The 7,288-nt window shown below is 45.3% G+C and overlaps 1 non-coding gene across 1 annotated transcript; it reads left to right on the forward strand.

Moving 5' to 3' along the window:
- The first annotated feature begins 6,842 nt into the window (after nucleotides 1-6,842).
- trnan-auu (transfer RNA asparagine (anticodon AUU)) lies at nucleotides 6,843-6,916 on the forward strand. Its single transcript has one exon. It is a non-coding gene; the product is annotated as a tRNA-Asn (tRNA).
- Nucleotides 6,917-7,288: the final 372 nt, after the last annotated feature.

Genomic DNA, 7,288 nt, shown 5'->3' on the forward strand with positions numbered 1-7,288 from the left:
AAATAAATGCAAAATAAACAAATCCTAATAATGAGTGATTAAACTCCGTCATTGTGTTCATTTCAATAACAACAGAGAATGCTGGAAACACTCAGCAGGTCAGGCGGCATCGAGTGAGGGAGAAACAGAGTTAACCTTTCAGGTTGAACCCTTCGTCAGAACTGGAAAAGGTTAGGGAAGAGGGATTTTTAAGCAGGGGTGGGTGGAGGCGAGGTAAGAACAAAGGGAATGTCTGTGATAGAATGTGAGGCAGGAGAGATTGACTTACAAAAGGGATGATGGTGCAAGGCAAAAGGAGAGGTAATAGGACAAGTTAACGATCAAAAGATGGCTCAAGATGAGGTGTGAAGGATTATGGCAGAAACAATAACAACTGTCATGTGAGGAAACGTGAGTACCATTTAATAAAAATAAAAGAAATACAGGGGCCAATTTATAGTCTGAAATTGTTGAACTCGATATTAAGTCCAGAAGGCTGTAAAGTGCCTAATAGAAAGATGAGGTGCTGTTCCTAGAGCTTACGTAGAGCTTCATTGGAACAGTGCAACAGGCCAAGGAAGGAGAGATCAGAGAGGGAGTGGAGCAGATAATTATAGTGACAGGCGACCGGAAGCTCGGGGTCACGCTTGCCGACTGTTCTGCAAAGCGGGCACCCAATCTGCATTTGGTGTCACAATGTAGATTCAGCGAATACAGTATACTAAATTGTAAGAAGTACAAGTAATCACTGATTCACCTGGAAGGAGTGTTTGGTGCCCTGGGCGATGGGAAGGAAGGAGTTAAAAGGGCAGGTGTTGCATCTCCTGCACTTGCATGGGATGGTGCTGGGCGAAGGAGAAGGGGTGTTGCGGTGATAGAGGGGTGGACCAGGCTGTCATGGAGAGAGCGGTCCCTTCGAAATGCTGAAAGGGGGGAGGGGAAGATGTGTTTGGTGGTGGGATCATGCTGGAGGTGGTGGAAATGGCGCAGGATAATCCGTTGAATGTGGAGGCGGGTGGGGTGATAGGTGAGGACAAGGGGGGAACCCTATCATGTTTCTGGGAGTGAGCAGAAGGGGTGAGAGCAGTAGTGCGGGAAATGGAATGGACTCGGTCGAGTGTCATGTCAACCATGGTAGAGGGGGATCCTCAGTTGAGGAAAATGGAAGACATACCGGAAGCACTGGTATGGAAGGTGGCATCATCAGAACAGATGCAATGGAGACAGAGAAACTGGGAGAAAGGAATAGAATGGAATGGGTAAATCCCCAGGGACTGATAATCTACATCCTAGTGTACTTAAGGAAGTGGCCCTAGAAATAGAAGATGCATTGCTGGTCATCTTCCAAAATTCGATAGACTCTGGAACAGTTCCCATGGATTGGAGGGTAGCTAATGTTACCCCACTATTCAAAAAAGGTGGTAGAGAGAAGACGGGGAATTATAGACCGGTAAGCCTGAGATCGGTAGTGGGGAAAATGCTATGTGCATGTGATGTTTTTGGACTTTCAGAAGGCTTTCGATAAGGTCCCACATAAGAGATTAGCGTGTAAAGTTAAGGCACATGGGATTGGGGGCAAGGTACTGACTTGGATAGATAACTGGTTGGCAGGCAGGAAGCAAAGAGTTGGAATAAACGGGTCTTTTTCCAAGTAGCAGGCAGTGACTAGTGGGGTACCGCAGGGATCGGTGCTAGGACCCCAGTTATTCACAATATATATTAATGAACTAGACGAGGGAACTTGATGTAACATCTCCAAGTTTGCAGATGACACAAAGCTGGGTGGGCATGTGAGGAGGATGCTGAGAAACTCCAGTATGATTTGGACAGGTTGGGTGATTGGGAAGAAGCATGTCCGATGCAGTATAATGTGGATAAAGGCGAGGTTGTCCAATTTGGTGGCAAAAACAGGAAGGCAGATTATTATCTGAACATCAATAGATTGGGAGAAGGTGAAGTGCAACTAGACCTGGTTGTCCTTGTGCACCAGCCGCTGAAGGTAAGCATGCAGGTGCAGCAGGTGGTTAAAAAGGCAAATAGTATGTTGGCCTTCGTAGCTAGAGGGTTCGTGTACAGGAACAAGGATGTTTTGCTGCATTTGTACAGGGCCTTGCTGAGACCACATCTTGAGCATTGTGTGCAGTTTTGGTCACCTTATCTGAGGAAGGATGTTTTTGCCATGGAGTGAGAGCAGTGAAGATTCACCAGACTGATACCTGGGATGGCAGGAATGATGTATGAGGAGAGATTTGGTCGATTGGTCTTATACTCGCTGGAGTTTAGAAGAATGAGAGGTGATCTCATTGATACTTATACAATACTAACAGGACTAGACAGACTAGATGCAGTAAGGATGTTCCCGATGGCCGGGGATTCCAGAACCAGGGATCACAATCTAAGGATAAGGGGAAAGCCATTTAGGACAGGGATGAGGAGGAATTTCTTCATCCAGAGAGTGGTGAACCTCTGGAAATCTCTACCACAGGAGACAGTGGAGGCAAATTCATTAAATATATTCAAGATGGAGTTAGATATATTTCTTAAGTAAAAGGGACCAAGGGATATGGGGAGAAGGCAGGGACAGGGTACTGAATTTGGATGATCAGCCATGATCTCATTGAATTTTGGAGCAGGCTCGAGGGGCCGAATGGCCTACTCCTGCTCCTATCTTCTATGTCTCTATGTTTCTATGTTTCTGTGAGTCCTTACAGCAAGCGCGTTGGGAGGACGTGTGGTCCAGGTAGCAGTGGGAGTCAGTGGGCATATTGTGGATGTTGGTCGATAGCCTATCCCCAGAAGTGGAGACAGAGAAGTCAAGGAAGGGAAGGGAAGAGTCGGATATGGACCATGTGAAGGTGAGGGAAGGGTGGAATTTGGAAGCAAAATGAAAGAAATTATCTTGTTCAGGGCGAGTGCAGGAAACAGCACCAATACAGTCATCGATGTACCGAAAAAAGAGGGACCTGAGTAGGACTGGAACAAATAATGTTCCACATATCCCACAAAAATGCAGGCATAGCTAGGGCCCATGCAGGTAACCATAGCAACACCTTTAATTTGGAGGAAGTGAGTAGAATCAAAGGAGAAGTTGTACAATGTGAGAACAAGTTCAGTCAGGCGGACGAGGGCGGTGGTGGATGGGGACTGGTGAGGCCTCTGTTCAAGGAAGAAGTGGAGCCGCTTAACGCCGTCCTGGTGGTGGATGGAGGTGTAGAGGGAATGGACATCCAGAGTGAAAAGGAGACATTTGGGGCCAGGAAACTGTAAACTGTTAAAATACGGAGGGTGTTGGAAAAGTCGCACATGTAGGTGGGAAGGGACTGGACAAGTCGAGAAAAAATAGAGTGAAGATAGGAAGAAATCAGTTCTGTGGAGCAAGAACAGGGTGCAACAATTGGTCAACCAGGGCTGTCCTGTTTGTGGATCTTGGGAAGGATGCAGAAGTGGGCAGTGCAGTGTTGAGGAACTGAGAGGTTGGCGGCCATGGGGGGAAGATTTCCAGAGGAGATGAGGTCAGTGACAGTCATGGAAACAATTGCTTGATGTTCAGTAGTGGGGTCAAGATCCAGGGGGAGGTGGGAGGAGCTGTCAGAGAGTTGCCGTTCAGCCTCCAAACAACAACAGCACCACCTTTGTCAGCAGGTTTAATGACACTGTTAGGGTTGGATCGGAGAGAACGGAGTGCTGCAAGTTCACTGGGAGTTAGGTTGGAGTGGGTGAGTGGAGCAGGGAACTGAAGATGGCCGATGTCATTTCAGTCTCATTCTTTGCACTCCAAACCAACAGAGAGAGTAGACAATGGTAATGCAGTAGATGTAATTTATCTGGATTTTCAGAAGGCCTTCGATAATGTACCCCATAATAGACTGATGAACAAGGTCAGAGAATTCAGAGTCAGGCGAGAAGTAGCGGACTGGAATGCTGGCTGGTTTAAGGAGAGAAGGCAGGTAGTCCGACTACCGGGTAGCTTATTCACAGTGGCAGAAGGTGGGTAGTGGTGTTCCACAAGTATCAGAGCTGGAGCCACTGCTGTTCGCAATTTGTATTAACGATTTAGACTTAGTAATCAGAACCACAATTTATAAATTTGCAGATGACACCAAATTGGGGGGGATAGTCAATACTGAGGAGGACTGCAACAAGTTACAGGAGGACATTAATAAACTTGTAGAATGGGCATAGCATTGGCAAATGAATTTGAACACAAATAAGTGTGACGTATTTCATTATGCTAGGAAGAATAGGGAGGGCACTTATTTCTTGGAGGGTGCGAGTCTACGTGGGGTAGAGGAACAAAGGGATCTCAGAGTACAAATACACAAATCACTGAAAGTTGTTACACAGGTTAACAAGGCCATATATAAAGCAAACCAAGCACTACGGTTAATTTCTAGAGCGATAGAATTGAAAAGTAGGGAAATTATGCTGAACCAGTAACAAACCTTGGTTAGACCAAGGCTGCAGAGAAGATTTACAAGGATGATACCAGAAATGTGAAGGTTTACATATCAGTAAAGGATTAACAGGCTGGGTCCCTTTTCTGTTGAAAAAAGAAGGCTGAGAAGTGAGCTAATCGAGATCTTTAAAATTATGAAAGGTTTTTACAGAGTGAATATAGAGAGAATGTTTCCACTTGTGGGGAAGAGCATAACTAGAGGCCATCGATATAAGATAGTCAGCAAGAAATCCATTCGGGAATTCAGCAGAAACTTCTTTACCCTGAGAGTGGTGAGAATGTGGAACTCACTACCACAGGGAGTGGTTGCGGTGAATAATATAGATGCATTTAAGGGGAGGCTAGGTAAGCAAATGAGGGAGAAGTGAATAGAGGGTTATGCTGATAGATTTAGATGAGGAAAGTCGGGAGGAGGCTCGAGTGAAGCATAAACGGCGGCATGGACTGATTGGACCGAACGGTCTGTTTCTGGCGGTATGTTAATAATGAGTGATTAAACCCCGGGATTGTATTTATTTCAGTTCTATTCTTTGCACTCCAAACCAAACAGCAGCTGTGAACCGTTCTCTGATTGAAATACGAGAAATCCCGATGGATCTGGAATTGTTCATTTAATGTTGGAAACGCTCCGCAGGTCAGAACTCAGGATTTCCAGCTTTGCTTCAAAGTATTGCAGGTCCCGTGTGAGTTTCCATCCAAACTTTTCAACAAATAACAAAATCAAGAAACTACCCTCTCTACCAAAAATCAAAGGGCCCGTACGGGGATCAAACCCACGACCTTGGTGTTATTAGCACCATGCTCTAACCAACTGAGCTAACCGGCCATGGGGTTTTGCTTATGTGTATAAGCTTATATTTTCGAGACTCTAGCTGACAATTTCCTGCATTAATCTTTCAGCATATAACCTGCAGTTGTCAATCATACACTATCCGATCGGCAAACACTGTACATATGTCACTGTGTGCCACACATGACAACAGCCAACACAAGTGCCAGGCAATGGCCAGCTCCAACAAGCGAAAGTCTAACCACCACCCCTTCACATTCAACAGCATGACCATCACCGAATCCGCCACCACCATTACCAACAACAATTTGCATTTATATAGCACCTTTAACGTAGTAAAACGTCATAAGGCGCTGCACAGGAGTATTTTCAGACAAAACATTTGACAACAATCCACATAAGGAGAAATTAGGGCAGGTGACCAAAAGCTTGGTCAAAGAGATAGGTTATAAGGAGCGTCTTAAAGGAGGAAAGAGAGGTGGACAGGTTTAGGCAGGGAATTCCAAAGCTTAGGGCAACAGAAAGGTTGAGCGATTATAATCAGGGATGCTCAAGAGGGCAGGATTAGAGGAGCACAGATATTTCAGGGGGTTGTGGGGCTGAAGGAGATTACAGAGATAGGGACGGGCGAGGCCGTGGAGGGAATAGAAAAGCAAAATATTATTAAAATGGAGAGAGACTACAGAATGCTGCGGTTAAGAGTGATCTGGGTGTCCTCGTACATGAAACACAAAAAGTTAGCATGCAGTAATTAAGTAGGCAAATAGAATGTTGGCCTTTATTGCAAGGGGCATGGAGTATAAAAGCAGGGAAGTCTTGCTACAACTGTACAGGTGAGGCCACGCCTAGAGTACTGCATACATTTTTGTTCTCCTTATTTAAGGAGGGATATACTTGCATTGGAGACAGTTCAGAGAAGGTTCTCTAGGTTGATTCCTGGGATGAAGCGATTGTCCTTTGAGGAAAGGTTGAGCAGGTTGGGCCTATACTCATTGGAGGTTAGAAGAATGAGAGGTGATCTTATAGAAACATATAAGATTCTGAGGGGGCTTGACAGGGTAGATGCTGAGAGGGTGTTTTCCCTCATGGGGGAATCTAGAATCAGGTGGCATAGTTTCAGAATAAGGGTTTCTCCATTTAAGACGCAGATGAGGAGGAATTTCTTCTCTCAGAGGGTTGTGAATCTTTGGAATTATCTACCCCAGAGAGCTGTGGAGCCTGAATCATTGATTATGTTCAAGGCTGAGATAGACAGATTGTTGAACTATCGGAGCATCCCATGATCCCAAGATCCCATGGCACTATTGCAAGAAGAGCATGGTGTGGTGAGGTTTACCCCGTTGTCCTGTAGCCAATATTTATCCGCAAATCACCATCACTAAAACAGGTTATCCTCGATTATCACATTGTGGGAGCTTGCTGTGCACAGATTGGGTGCTGCTGTTTTTCCTACATTACAACAGTGACTACAACTTCATTGGCTGTAAAGTGCTTTGAGACGTCCTGAGGTGAAAGGCGCTGTAGAAATCCGAGTCTTTCTTTTACAGCCTTCAAAGTCAACTGACAAAAACCAAAAATCAACATAAATTGAATTTAACAGCAAAAGGAGCGAAGTCAGGCCGGTTAGCTCAGTAGGTTAGAGCGTGGTGCTATTAACGCAAAGGTCACGGGTTCGATCTCCGTACAGGCCATTTACTTTTTGATGGTGTGGGTAGTTTCTTAATTTTGCTATTTGCTGAAAAGATTGGAGCTGAAATATTTAGTTCTGCAGAGAGCTCAAGGAACTGGAAGGTTGACCCTGTATTTCTCTGTCCACAGATGTCACCTGAGCTGCAAACTCCTGCTAGTGACCGCGTGGCCTAATGGACAAGGCGTCTGAGACAGGTCCATTCACAGACCCAGAAAGATCAATTCAAAGACAGAGACAACACTTATCAGAGACCCAGACAGCTCCATTCACAAACGCAAACTGCTCCATTCACAGATTCAGAAAGGTCAATTCACAGACTCAGACTGTTCCATTCACAGACGCAGACATCTCAATTGAAAGACACAGACAGCTA

This window comes from Somniosus microcephalus, unplaced genomic scaffold, assembly GCF_052327205.1.
Source record: "Somniosus microcephalus isolate GS21.2 unplaced genomic scaffold, FLI_Smic_1.0 unresolved_chr8, whole genome shotgun sequence".
Lineage (NCBI taxonomy): Eukaryota > Metazoa > Chordata > Chondrichthyes > Squaliformes > Somniosidae > Somniosus > Somniosus microcephalus.